Here is a 14,989-nt window from a genome sequence, read left to right as displayed (position 1 = left end):
GTGTAAGATGCTTTGAGTTTTCGAGTGTTTTGTTCTCGTTCTGGTATTTGTTATTTGTCTCTTCATTTGCGACTATGAATTATTTTCTTCTACGACTTTTCTTTTAAACCTTTTGGTTAATGTGTTTATAAACACGGTAGTTGTCAAGTCGGCTTATTTTCCTTATCGCGCTCGTTCAGTCTGCGCATTTTCCGATCAGGCAGAGCTACTTCCGGCCTAATAAGGGAGAATTTCATCCCTCTCCTCCCTTCTTATCGCACTTTGGCAATGCCCCTTCATGACTTAGTACACGCAGTTTGCTATTATCAGTGTCGTTATTAATTTGCCTGTTTATTTATTGGTGTATTTATATACTTGAATACCGATAATCGATACTGTGTGTTTGTTTAGTTCAGAGCGTAGAGACCACGGCGGGGCAGGATAGCGTTCACAAGTGTACAAAGGGCAGTATAACTTTATGTCGTGGATGATCGAGGACCTATTTATATCGGGAGGGGAGTGGGGTCGACGGCGATCCTCTCCCCCCGCGGCATTGGGATGGCGTTGGCCGGGGTTGGCGGGCGGGTTGGGTGGGGTTGGGTGCTGCGAGGCCGTGCTTAGCTGTGGGGATGCTGTCTTGCTCGTCTCTGTCATGCGGCCCTCAGTTTCAGCCTCTGCATGAGGAGGTGAGTCATACGACAGGGCGACAGGTTTCATGCCGGAGTCAGGGGACTCAACACGCTCGCGTCGTCCTCGGTTGGGCTCGTTATCCACCTTGGGCGTCACGTGGACTCCCGCGCCTGAAGCCCGAGGATATCCGCTGCAGCCGAGCGCGTTCGCTGCCGCTCTCCCGACCCTCGTCACTCAGTCTTCAGCGACCTGTTCGCCCGGCCACCCGCCCGCTTGTCGCTCACGCCCGCGCCCCTCTACGTCGCCTCGGTACGCGCTCGCTCTCCTCGCTCCCCTTCGGAGGTTGTGTCGGGCGCGGTCGGCAGAAGCGCGCCTTCGGTGGAACGCGAAGACCCGACTCCGCCGCTGACCCTGTGCTTTGCGACACCCTTGTGTCAGCAGAGGTGGCGCGAGGATTGTGTTATGTTAAGCTTACGTGCGGTTGATGCTGTTTGATGCTGCCAATTGAAACGTTCTGTGAATAAGTTCCTTGTCGTACAGTTTATGGTTTCTTGATCTGTACGTATGGACTGTAACGTTAGACTTCGTACAGACAATGAGAAATATTTAATGACTCTGCTTTGGTGTGTGCATCGTCTATAGAAATTCCCCCTGTGTTTGTCTCCATTTGTCCTCCCCTTGCATTTTGTAATATGCTTTCGCTTTGTTCAGCTCGTAATTTATTAGATATAAGGCGACCTCTGTTCCATCATCGAGAAGGAAGTTGCGACCTCAAGGGAGAGCTGGAGCAGGAGCTGGAGCTGGCAGTTGAATCAGGTTCTCGTCACCCGCGCTGCTCTGTGAGAAACGGGAAGGAGGGGAAAAAATCTAAGGAAAGGTGGTTTTAGATCAGACGGGAAGGAAATGTCGAGGGAGAGATGCAACTTGGCTGTGATTTGGGAAAGTATAGTTTTTTGGAGACCGTGAATTTCTCGGGATGGAGGTGAATAAGCGTCATTACAAGCTGGAGGATTTAATGATCGTAATGATGTGGAATAAGTCCGGGGAAATTTAAAGACAACGTCACTCTCTTCCTCTTAATCACTCCGCTCTCTCTCTCTCTCTCTCTCTCTCTCTCTCTCTCTCTCTCTCTCTCTCTCTCTCTCTCTTTCTATCTCTCTTTCTATCTCTCTTTCTCTCTCTCTCTCTCTCTCTCTCTCTCTCCTTCTCTCTCTCTCTTCTCTCATCTCTCTCTCTCTCTCTTCTCTTCTCTCTCTCTCTCTCTCTCTCTCTCTCTCTCTCTCTTCTTTCTCTCTTCTCCTCTCTCTCTCCCTCTTTCTCTCTCTCCCTCTCTCTCTCCCTCCCCTCTCTATCTCTCTTTTTTTCCCTCTCTCTCCTCTCTCTCTCTCTCTCTCTCTCTCTCCTCTCTCTCTCTCTCTCTCTCTCCCTCTCTCTCTCTCTCTCCCTCTCTCTTCCTCCCTTCCCTCCCTCCCTCCTTCCCTCTCTCCTCCCTCTAACTCACTCACTCTTCTCGTGTTGCTTTATCCTTTTGAAATGTAAATCGAGTTAAAATCTGCCCCCCTCCCTCGCTCCCTCATTTTCTCACCCCATTTCCTACTCACCCTGCCTCTGCTATCTTCCCTCCCTCCCTCCCTCCTTCGTTTAATCCCCTCCCTCCCTCTTCCCCTCTCTCTTTCTTTCTCTTCCCTTCGCTAACCCCTCCGTGTGACTGTGTGTACATCTGCTGAAAGCAATCGCCAGCTGATAATTTGCAACCTAAGCTCCCGGTCTGTTCCCCCCACCCCCACCCCTCCTTCCTGTGCATCATCGCCATCGAATACTCTTATTTGTATTTTCATTTTTGTTTTTAGTTTCGTCTTTATTTTTCATTTTGTTTTCAGGGGGCGGGAGATAGAGTTAGCAAACGGGGTTCTTTGTTTGGCTGGAGATATCGCACGTTGCGAGACGGTCCCAGCACTTAATTTATCTGTACGTCCGACAGGTGGTGTTCGTGCGTCGGGTGTGTGTGTGTGTGTGGGGGGGGGGGGGGCTTTGTCTGAGGCTTTTCGCTAAATATCTTTGACTTTGACTTGGTTTTCTTTCTTTCTTTCTTCACTCTTCTTTCTTCCTCTCCTTTTTTCTTGGTCGTCTTTTTGTTTCTTTTTTATCCTTGTCTTTGTCTTCTTTATCATCTGTTTTTCATTTCCCCGATTTTTTCCCTTCTCGTATTCTCATTTTCTATTGATCTTTTTTTATTTGGTCTTTTCACTTGTTTCCTCCTATTACTACCCCCATCCCTCCTTATCCTCCCTTCTTTATCACCCTCATCACCCTTTCTTCTCATCCGTCTCCTTCACCTAGCACCTTCATCACCTCCTTCTAATCCCCCTTACCCTCCTCCTACTCTCCTCTTCTTCTCTTCCTCTTCCCTTTCTTCATCTTCCCTTTCTTCCTCTTCCTTTTCTTCCTCCTCCTTTCTTCCCTCTCTTCGCTCCCTTATCGTCTTCCTATTAACTTCGCAGAGTAAGTCATCAAGACGAAATGCACGTTTTTACGCACTCGAACAAATTGCAATAACAGGGTCCCCGAGCTTCCTTCTTCTCCTTTTTCTTAACCTCCTCCTCCTCCTCTCCTCCGGTTTCTATTGCTCTCCTCTCGTTCGTCTTTAATTTCTGCGTGTTCTCATTCTCCTCCTCTTCTTTTTCTCTCCTTTCTCAAACTATTCCTCCTCCTCCTCCTCCTCCTCCTCCTCCTCCTCCTTATCTTTCTACCTTTCCTCCTTCTCTTTCTTTTCCACCTCCCCCCTCCTCCTCCTCCTTTTCCTCCTCCTCCTTTTCCTCCTCCTCCTCCTTTTCCTCCTCCTCCTCCTCCCCCCCCCCTTCCCCTTCCCCTTTTCCTCCTCCTTCTCCACCTTGTCCTCCTTTTCCTCCTTTTCCTCCTCCTCCTCCTCCTTCTTTTCTTCTCTTCTTCTTCTTCTTCTTCTTCTTCTTCTTCTTCTTCTTCTTCTCATTCTCCTCCTCCTCCTCCTTCCTCCTCCTCCTCCTCCTCCTACTCCTACTTAAAATTAAAGGAAAATAAGAAGTTGAATATGTACGATGGAGAAAGAGAAACAAAGTGTTATGTAGTTGGTAACTTACTTTAAAATGTGTAATGGATATGAAGTAAAAGGTTGAAGTGTGGATTGGCAACCAGAGGATAAAGGGCAGTACGTGGATTAGGAAAGGACAGAAAAACAGCGGGAAATGGGTGGATCAGGGTGGGAATGGCAAAGGACAGGTGCGTGGATAGGAATAGAGATGAGTAATAGAGGAAAAAAGATGAGGGGAAATATGGATGGGAGGGATGGGAAAAACGACCAGCGTGAACGAGAGGGGGTGAGAGAGGGAGGGAGAAGGAGCGAGGAGGAGAGAGAGAGAAGGAGAATGAGAAGGAGAGAGAGAAGGGGAATGTGGAGGAGAAGAGAAGGAGAGGGAAGAGGAGAAGGAGAGGGAGGAGGAGAGAGAGAGAGAGAGAGAGAGAGGAGAAAAACTGAAGGTAAGTGACGTAACGAGGAAGAAGTAGAAGGGAAAGAATATATATAAACACTAAGAAGTAAGGGCGAGAAATATACCTCGAAAAAAGACAGCAAAAAGTAAAAAAAATAAGATTAAAATGAATAAGATTAAGATCAGAATAAAAAAGTTAAACAATGAAAAAGTCATATAAAAGAAGTAGCTAAGAAGCAAGGGGTGAGAGAGGGGAGAAAGAAGGGGGATTACGTGGGGTCATGAGGGTGTTGGGGAGTGGAGGGGAGGGTGCAAGCTTGTGGTGGGGATGGGGGAAGGGGAAAGGGGAAGGGGAAGGAGGGAGGGGAAAGGGGGAAGGGGGAAAGGGGAAGGAGGGAGGGGAAAGGGGAAGGGGTCGAGGCTGGCGTCGAGTCACCGCTGGGATTTGTCTCCTTGGAAGAACGTGCGGGTCATCTTGTTGGGTAACACCACACGCGACGCGCTTCTTGTGCTTTTTATTTCGTCCTTTTTGTTCAGTGCGTTTTGTCTGTCGGTTGGTTTCAGTTTTGCTTTGTTTTGTTTTGTTTGGAAGTTTGTTGATTTTTGAGGGCTTTCGCGTTACCTGCTTTTCTTTCTTTGGTTCTTCTGTCTGTTCATGTATCTCTTTTTTTCTCGTAATTTCTCTCTCTCTTCTCTCTTCTCTCTTCTCTCTTCTCTCTTCTCTCTCTCTCCTCCATCTCCCTCCTTCCCTCCCTCTCTTTCTCCCTCCGTCTCTCCCTCCCTTTCTTCCTCCTTCCCTCCCTCCCTCCCTCCTCGTGTTTTCACTTCCTTCACCTTCTTTGATTTCCCCCTAAATCATTTCTCACTATTTTTCTTTTTTCCCTCCTCTTCCTTTCCTTTTCCCAGAAAAAAAAACAATTAGGAAAATGCAGCGTTCAAAGCTAACTCTTGCTGAGGTGTCGCGCAAGCATCTGGACTGTCTCATGGCAGCGGGGAGGAGGGGGAGAGAAAGAGGGGGAGAGGGAGGGAAGGAGAATGCGAGGTGCAATGGATAGAGAGAACATGGAAATGATCTGTCTGCCGATTTATCTATCTGTCTATATTATATATATTCTTAAACGTATATATATTTGTGTGTGTGTGTGAGTGTGAGTGAGTGAGAGAGAGAGAGAGAGAGAGAGAGAGAGAGAGTGAGAGAGAGAGAGAGATTGAAATTGAGTGAGTGAGCAAATTTGAAGACAAGGGTGCTCGGTGTTGCTCGCGAGTGTGTGGTTTGGTGGTGATGAAAGGGGGAGAAGGGAATGGGAGGGGAAGAAAGGGGTTTGCGAGTTTCTCGCCCTCGTCGTTTTGTGGGTGAGGGGGAAGAAAATAAGGGGGAGGGGATGGAGGGAAAATTGTGGGGTTTCTCGCTTTCCCTTTCTCCTCTCCTCCTTCCGCACCTCCCCCCCCCCTCTGCCTTTCCTCCTCCTCCTTCTCGATCTTCTTTTCTTTTTCTCTTCGTCCCCTCCCGTCTTCCTCTCTCCCCTCCCTCCGCCTTCTCTTCCCCTTCACCTCTCCCTTCCCCTTCTCCCCTCCCTTCCTCCTCTCCCCTCCCTTCCCCTTCTTACCCCCTCTCCCCTCCCTAAACCCTGTTGTGAAGTCGTAGTCAGGAGCGTAAGGGAGACGAGGCGAGGGGAGCGATTGGCGTTGGAGGGAGGGGTGAGGGGAAGAGAAAGGAGGGAGGGGAGAGGGGAGACAAAACAAGGTTGCGGTGTTCCCCTTGTGCCTCGGTGACCCCTCGGAGGTGAAGGTGGAGGTCGCGGGCGTTGCCAGACGCCGCCACAGGTGCATGGGCGTGGAGTGGGAGGGGAGGGGGGTACTTGGACGGGGTTGTAGGGGTGACAGGCCTGAGTGGGCGATTGTGGGGGCAGAGTCACGTAGCTGTAGGTGGGGAGGGAGAAGCGGGAGAAGGGCGGGGCAGGGGCAGGGGCAGGGAGACGGGCGTAGGTGGTGTGTGTGTGTGTGTGTGTGTGTGTGTGTGTGTGTGTGGGGGTGTGAGTGTGGGTGTGGGTGGCAGGGGCAGGGAGTTGAAGAGATGGAGGTGGCGTGGGCGGTGTGTGTATATGTAGCGGGGATGGAGGGAGAGGTGAGGAGGGAGGCTACGAACTGTAGCAGTGAAGGACGTGGTTTCTCGCCCGCACGCCCGATCGTCGGCGGGGTAGGGATGGGGGGGGCGTGAGGTATTTATTTTTTAATCGTTTTCGCTTCACCACTTCGTGTAGTATTTATGTTGTACAGTATCTCTCTCTCTCTCTCTCTCTCTCTCTCTCTCTCTCTCTCTCTCTCTCTCTCTCTCTCTCTCTCTCTCTCTCTCTCTCTCTCTCTCTCTCTCATTCTCCTTTCCACTTACCCTCTCCCCTCTCTGTTATTTACACACACTCCCTCCCTCTCTCCCTCCCTCCCTCCCTTCTTCCCTCCCTCCGCATACACACGCACGCACGTACGCACCCACAGTATAAAAGTAGCTAGACAGGTGGTGTGATTTAGGAAACACATCCGGAAAGAGCATATCCTGGCTTGGTTATCGGTATCTATCTCGCCCTGCCTTTGTTAGCTTCCTTATCCTCCTTTCCTACTTATCTTCCCTTTTCCGTTTCCTCATCTGTTGCTACGCTGCGGCTGCTACGATTGTCCTTCGTTCTTACTCTGTGGATGCTAATGTAATTGCTGTTGCTAATCCTCTTTGTCCTACTACTATTCCTGCTACTATTGCTACTTTTACTGTTACTGTTATTCTTACTATACAACCATTACTGTCACCACTACAACTATTATTACAAGAATCACTACATGTACTCGTATTGCTACACTTATTTCTCAGCTATCACTACAGCAATCACTACTACTACAAACATAACTACAACTACTACAACAATTACTACTACCACTACACTGCTACAACAATTACTGTTACACTGCTACTTCTACTAATACAACAATTACTAGTACTACTACTACTACTACTACGCTTCTGTCCCATCCACAACTTGCTAGCCCACTGCTCTTTCCGAATACTGTTGCTGAGGGGCGCCCGCCACGCCCACCCCGTGGCCGATTGTTTTGTTGTTGTCATGTCGTGGGGGGGGGGGCGTTCGTGTTCTCGGACAGGTGAGAGAGAGAGAGAGAGAGAGAGAGAGAGAGAGAGAGAGAGAGAGAGAGAGAGAGAGAGAGAGAGAGAGAGAGAGAGAGAGAGAGAGAGAGAGAGTGAGTGAGAGTGAGAGAGAGAGCCGTTTGTCTCGCGTTCAAAACTCCACACGAACTTTTTCAGTTTTATGGCTGCAGTTAACCAGTCTTTGCAGAACATTACAATTGCTGTTCAGCAGTAAATCACTCCCCAAAAACGAAGGGAAATAGTCGTAAGTTTTCCTATTTCCAATTTCCTTTCCCCCCCCAGTTCTTTATCGTGTTTTTTTTTCTGATTTTATATGAACGTGGCAAGGAGAGTGAGAGGACGAACGGGAGGGAAGCAGGGAAAGAAAGAACGAGGGAGGTAGTATGGAGGGAGAAAAAAATGGATCTCGGGCCAAACGCCGCTGAAAAGCAAGATATAGAGGTGGATAAGAAGAAGATATAGAAGGAAAAGGAAGAGAGGAAACAGGGGAATTAGAGAGAGAAAGAGAAAGCGAAGAAGGAATGAACTCTGCAAATGGACGCTCCCGCTTGGAGGAATATTTGTAAAACGATCCAACAGATAAAGCACGTGTGTATCACACATACACACTGTGGGGGACATCTTCGCTAATCCTCCCGTCATCATTCTCTCTTTCTTTATTTATTTATTTTCTTCTCTCCTTCTTCTTCCTCCTGTCCCTCTCACTCCTTCTTCGTATCCTCATACCCCTTGCGTCTCAAGAGATTAACTCTTCGCTAAGGACGGCCCACTTGTTCAAATCGAACACGCGATCTCTTTGTTCGCAACCCTCGTCCTCATCCGTCTTCGTCTCTCCCCTATCTACCCATCACTTTCCTACTCCTCCCTACACTCTAAAGCCTCTCTATGTATCGCCCCCCAATTCACACATCTCCTACTATCTCCCTCACTCATCCTCTCCTCACTCTTATACTCTCTCCACATCTCATCCTCCTACCTCTCACTCCTCTCTCACCTCTCCATCCCTCCTCACCTCTCCACTCCTTCCCTACCTCTCCTACTCCTCTCCCTCATCCTACCTTCGTCACTTCTCCCTCCTACCTCCTTCGTCCTCCCTCACCCCATCCTCCGAACGCTACTGCCCTGCGAGGACCTCTTGCCTTGACCGAACGACTCTCCTCGTTCTTCATTCCCTTTTGCTGATTTCTGTTATTTTCTCTTTTTTCTCCTTTCTGTATCTTAGTTACTCATATTCTTCGATGCCATCATCCTCTCTTCGTCTTCTCCCTTCACTCTCCTACTCCCTTCCTCACATCTTGGTACTACTATTCCCTCAATCCCCTCTCCTGAGCCTCGTCCCACTTCTCGCATACCTCCTCTCCGCTACCTCTCGTACTCTCTCCCCACCTCTGAACTACTCCCTCGTCCCGACCGTTTGTCCTCTCTAGTCCTCCTCTTCCAAATCTCCATCCTTCTTCAGGTATCCTCTCTACCTCTCCCTATCGCATACTCGCTCGTCCTCTCTCGTCCTCTTCCTCCACCCTCTCCTACCTCCTCTCCCACACACCTCCTACTCTCCCTACACCACACACCTCTCCACCTCCACACTCCTACTCCTACCTCCTACTTATCCTCACCTCTCCTACCTCCTCTCCCTCACCTCTCCTACCTCCTCTCCCTCATCCCTCCTTCGTCCTCTCCCTCATCCCCCGACGTCCTCCCCGAGACAGCATATAAGCAGCATTGCCCCAGGATAAGGATGAGCTCAGGAGGAGCCGCTGTGTCTGCGCATTGAACCCGAGAGCCGACAGAGTCTCGGCATGCGTTAAAGTTAGGGACTTGGGTTGCATTGGTGTCCCCCTTTTTGCTAGAAGTGTTATTGTTACTGTTATTGTTCTCTTTGTTGTTGTCTGCTGCTGTTGGTGTTGTTGCTGTTATTGTTTTAGTTGTTATTTATTATTGTTTTGACTAGTATTAAGATAAACACGATCGCTTAATGTCGCTCTGTCGGATGGGAGATACGTATATTTTTTACGAATTGGTGGGATCTGGCCGAATTCTGAAGTCGTTATGGTGAATAAGGATATTGTTTTGTAAACCAACGCTGCAGTACCTGAGCTAAGTAGCCCAGGTTCTGCAAGTAAACCAACCACTACTCGTATACCATCGGAGTACTGCGTCGCGACGACTCTAGAAAGAGAGAAAACGTGAAGGAAAGGCTCCCTGGTGCGCCGGACCGGTGTTGTCATCTCATGATGTCAGCTGTCCTCTTAAAGGCGCAAAGGCGTCAATCCGTGTGATCTTAACAAGAGTATTATTTTAGTTGCTACATTGGCATTCGAATGATCGCCGGTCACGTGCTCTTGTATTTTATTCTCTGCACGCGCGTGCGCGCGCACACACACACACACACACACACACACACACACCACACCACACACACACACACACACACACACACACACACACACACACACCACACACACACACACACACACACACACACACACACACACACACACACAATATAATCAAATATAGATATAATCACGCATATCATATCATACTAAACTAATATTATATATACTATATATATGTGTAACTTCCACAGTCATTGGCATTTCATTGCAACGAGCAATCTTTTATCGTCTGCGTATTTTGTCATCAGCATCTTCGTGCTAGAGCAATACAACTAATATTTCTTTGAACGGCCTTTCAGATTATAAAAATAACATTTGACAGCAGCCAGCTCAATCATGCGCGGTTTGGTGTATGGTTTAATAGGCACATGATTTTATAATGTGATAGAAAATTGAAAATTGAAATTGAATAAAGCAATGGTAGAGATGAGAGTGAACATTTAGAAGAAAAAATTGAGTTAGAGGAAACGAGGGATGAATTTTGACCATTGCGTTATTAATTATTGTCTCTGAAAATAAGTCGAATTATTGCAAAAAAAAAGAAAGAGAAAAAAATTATTTGTGTCGCGTCCTTGCTTTTGGATATTTCTCAGTTCTTGATGAGAGTGCCACGAGTGTGTATATCAAGGCATTAAAAGTGATACAGATCAAGAGTGCCGCAAGGGATGTTGTGGTTATTTGTTGTTGTCGTTGTTGGATGTATGCGGTCAAGCAGAGGCTGACGACCACGACGACCACGCCCGAGTAAAAGATGGCGGTCAAGGATACCCGCTTCGTGTTCTACCGGCCCATCAGGGTGCCAAACTACAGGGCCAGTCTCTACAGCAGGTGAGTGCCACTGCGGTCTAGGGTGTTTGGGGATGCCAAGTTTGGTTTTAATGTTCTGTTTTTTGTTGTTATTGTTGTTATTATTTTTTTTTTATTACCACCACCATTATCAGTCATCTTTAGTCATCCTCTTCATCATCAATCATTCTCTTCACGAGCACTAATTGTATTGCTATTATTGATTATACTAATACCATTACGATATTGCTATTACTAATTGGCTTTGTTATTGTTCTTTTTTTTCGTTAGTATTGTTGTTATTGCCATATTCATATTGCCGTTTGTGTGTGTGTGTGTGTGTGTGCGTGTGCGTGTGTGTGTGCGCGCGCGGAAGAGAGAGAGAGAGAGAGAGAGAGAGATTCTGTGTCCGTTCATGAATGCGTATACATATACATGCGTGCGGGTGTGTATACGTGTAAGTGTGAGTGTGAGTGTAAGAGAGACTGAGAGACACAAACAGACATATTCTGCCATGGCCATTCGCTGGATTGTCCCTGCCCCCGAGGCTGGCTGCTGTTCTGGAAAACGACCTCCTTTGTAAGTCGTAGATTTCGATTAAACCAGGTTCTGAATTTGGAGGCGGAGGAGGATGGGGGGGGGGGGACGAGGACTAAGAAGAAGAGAAAGGGAAGAGGAGGTAAGAGGGAGGAATAGCAAGCCCGAACGGCCCGGAGAGACGTTCCTTGTCACCAAGACTACGTTCGGCTTTTTGGAGTCATTTTTATGTGTTTGTGTCTCTGGAAGCGAACCAGAAACTTACTCTCGGCTGCAGAAGGGAAGGGGAAGGGAAGAGCGGGGAAGGAGGGAAGGGAGGGGGAGAAGGAGAAGGAGGGATAGGAAAAGGTAGGGTAGGGGGGAAAGTGGAGTAGGATGGAGAGGGAGGGATAGGGAGTGAAAGGGGAGGGAGAAGGAAAAGGGGGGAAGACAGGGAAGGAGGAAGAGGGAGGAGAGTGGGAGAAGGGAGAAAAAAAGGAGGAGAGGGAGATTGGCAGCAAAGAGACAGAAAGAGACGGAGAGAGAGAGAGTGAGAGTGAGTGAGGGTGAGTCTAAATACATGATGCTGTGGGAAAGGAAGGGAGAAAGAAAATGAATCGAATAAAGAGGAGGGAAGATCACATAGATAGAGTGGGGTAGGAGAAAAAGAATGAGAAGAGCGAACAAGGGGTTAAAAAAGAAGGGAAGAGGAAGAGTAGGAGACATGACACTTAGCCGTGATAATGACAAGGGGGAAGGAGGGGTGAGGAAGGGAGGAGGGGATAAAGGGGGTGGAGAAAGAGGGAATAGTGAACGAGATATTGAGAGAAGGAGAGAGAGAGAAAGAAAAAAAGAATGAACAAACGAGAGGGGGCAAAAAGAAGTGAGGACAAAAGATAGCTAATGAAAGGAGAGACGAAAAAGGGGGGGAGGGTCAGGAGGAAGAGGAGGAGGAGAGGGTTGGTAAGGAGGTGCCAAGATCAAGTTGAGGTCATGAGAAAATTGTGCATGAAACCCCAGGGGGCGGAAGGCGGCGCGGCCCGAGGCGCTCTCTGGCCTTCTCGATTGGCGTGGGAGATGATGGTGAGGGCGATAGTGATGGCGAGGAGGGATGGTGATGGTGATGGTGATGATGATGGTGGTGGTGATGATGATGATGATGATGATGATGATGATGATGATGATGATGATGATGATGATGATGATGATGAGGAGGAGGAGGAGGAAGAAAAGAAGGAAGAGGAGGAGGAAGAAAAGGAGGAGGCTTTTATTACTCATTGATGACGTCGATATAGTGTAGATGGAGGTATGTATAGTGAGTAGTGAGAAGGATGATGCAGTGATACGTAGATTTGTTATGGCGTGTATGCTGTCACAAAGTCGCTGAATAATAGAGTAATGATGACAGTGATAGTGATAACAATAATGGTGATGAAGATAACGGACACACGATTATTTAGGATATTAGGGCAACGACTCGCGATGACAAGGACAGCAGTGTTGCAAGAAGATTGAGTGTGTTGCAAGCGTCACGGGGGGAACGGGATGCGTTATTTCAGGGCTACCGCATGTAGGTCGATTTTGCAAAACGAACACCCGGTGCGGCTCGATAAAGCGCGTTTTTGGCATCATTTTTATCATCGTCGTCGTTGTTGTTGTTGTTGCTTTTAGTGCTAGTGTTCAGTTTTTGTTGCGATGGTGTTTTTGTTGACGATTTTTGTTGTTATTGATTCTTTGTTATTGTTATTGATGTTTTGATATTGTTATTGTTTCAGTTGTGTTAGCTCCGATTTTTTTTTTTTGTGTGTTTTATGGTTGCACTTTGTTATGGTTGGTGTTGTTATTCTTATTGTCTGTTCCGTTCCATTATTTCTGTTGGCTTATTTTTGGTGATGTTGGTTGATTATCGTTTCTGTGGTTGAGACCTAAATTAGCATATTTCGACTTTGGTTAACCAGTGCCATGTCATTATCCTAATAGGGCTGTTATTGCTAGTGTATGTTTGTTTGTTTTTTTGTTAGGTTTTTATTTTTTGCTTTTACTGTTACTGGTGACGTTTATATTACCATTTCCATTTTTCTGCTTTATTTTTTTTAATTGGTGTTATCATTTATATCGGTATCATTCTATAAATTACTGTCGTTGTTTATAACACTGGTATTGTTTGCATCACCATTTGCCATGATTTGTTTGTTTTTTGGGGGAGGGGGAGGGATTAATTGATGATGCGATTAGCGAAATGAAGCATTCGCTTAATTTATAAAGGCGATTCATTATTGTTTAAGTGTTTAATCTAAATTTATGGCCATTTTAGTTTCGGCGGTGTGTGCGTGCGTGTGTGTGTGTGTGTGTGTGTGTGTGTGTGTGTGTGTGTGTGTGTGTGTGTTTGTATGTATGTATGTAGAGAGAGAGAGAGAGAGAGAGAGAGTAAAAGAAGAAGAGAAAAGAATGATAATGGGAGGATAGGACACTTGCAACATTGCCTTCCGCTGCAGATAGCCCTCTCGGTTGGCGGCGAATATTGCAGCAGTTCTTGTACGCAGACATATACGCAGAATAATAGGATGGTTATGGCGTATAAATCCCCCGGCGGCATGGTATGGCATGGTTGGGTTCGGCTGACACAAAGGCCGGGCGGATCAGAACCATGCGAGTCGGGGCTTCGAGGATCGCTAGAAGAGGGGAGGACGGGGGGGGGGAGAAAAATGAAAGATTAAGATAGAAAAGGAATATATAATATATATATATATATATATATATATATATAATATATATTATATAATTATATATATATCTATATTAATGGTGGTATGCGGTGTGCGTGTGTATGTGTGTGTGGTAGGTGTGTGTGTGTGTGTGTGTGTGTGTGTGGTGTGTGTGTATGGTGTGTGTGTGTGTGTGGTGTGGGTGTGTACGGATATGTATATGTATGTAGATGTGATTTGTGTGTATTTTATATATCTATATATATACTATATAGATAGTAGAGATAATATAGATATATATATATATATAGATGGATATGTATGTATGTAATATACATAATATATATATAGAATATATATATTATATATATATATATAATATATATAGATATCGAATATATGGATATGTATATGTGCATATACTTTGTGTGTTGTTGTATGTGTGTGGGTGTGTGTGTGTGGTGTGTGGTGTGTGTGTGTGTGTGTGTGTGTGTGTGTGTGTGTGTGTGTCGTGTGTGTGTGTGTTATGTGTGTGTGGTGTGTGTGCAGTGCGCCGCGCATTACATTATGTATGTTACGCAAGGTCCTTTAAAGCGTCGGTGTCGTGGTGCAGGTGATTGAGACACAGTATGAGGACGCGACAGAAGCCCGTGACAGGTTATATATATATATAATATAGATAAAATATATATACATATATATATATATAGCTAAATAGTAGAGAGAGAGAGAGGAGAGAGAGAGAGAGAGAGAGAAGACTGAGAGAGAGGAGAGAGAGAGAGAGAGAGAAAGTACCAAGCAAAAGGCAGCTGGCATTATGGTTATGTCGTGGGGGTGACGGTGCGGTTGGACCAGCAACACAGCAGGTGGCTTCTGGGATAGCTGGGCGGTGTGCGTACGTGTTTGTGTCTAGGTTTCTTATTTTGAGTCTTCAAGGGCCAGAAAGGAAGAAAGAGGGAGAGATGAGAAGAAAAGAAGAGAAGACGCAGAGACGTAGTAGTAGAGTAGTAGTAGTAAGAATAGTAGAGAGAGGGGGAGAGAGAGGGGGTGCGGATGAGAGAGAGGGGTGAGGGAGAGGGAGAGAGATGGGGGAGGGAGAGAGAGGGGAGAGGGAGAGAGAATGGAGAGGGAGAAGGAGAGAGAGATTGAGAGGGAGAGAGAGGAGGGAGAGAGAGAGAGGAGAGAGAGAGAGAGGAGAGAGAGAGAGAGAGAGGAGGTAGGAGAGAGAGGACGAGGAGAGAGAGAGGAGAGAGAGAGAGAGGAGAGAGAAAGGAGAGAGAGAGAGAGAAGGGGGGAGAAGGAGAGAGAGAGAGAGAGGAGGGGGAGAAGGAGAGAGAGAGAGACGGGGGGGAGAGGAGA

At 46.9% G+C, this 14,989-nt stretch overlaps 1 long non-coding RNA gene across 1 annotated transcript; it reads left to right on the top strand.

The window, feature by feature from the left end:
• Nucleotides 1–619: 619 nt before the first annotated feature.
• LOC119590078 lies at nucleotides 620–10,129 on the top strand. The gene is made up of 2 exons (XR_005230239.1): nucleotides 620–918; nucleotides 9,923–10,129. It is a non-coding gene; the product is annotated as an uncharacterized LOC119590078 (long non-coding RNA).
• Nucleotides 10,130–14,989: the final 4,860 nt, after the last annotated feature.

Source organism: Penaeus monodon, chromosome 26, assembly GCF_015228065.2.
Source record: "Penaeus monodon isolate SGIC_2016 chromosome 26, NSTDA_Pmon_1, whole genome shotgun sequence".
Classification (NCBI taxonomy): domain Eukaryota; kingdom Metazoa; phylum Arthropoda; class Malacostraca; order Decapoda; family Penaeidae; genus Penaeus; species Penaeus monodon.
This window is presented reverse-complemented; position numbering and strand designations above follow the sequence as displayed.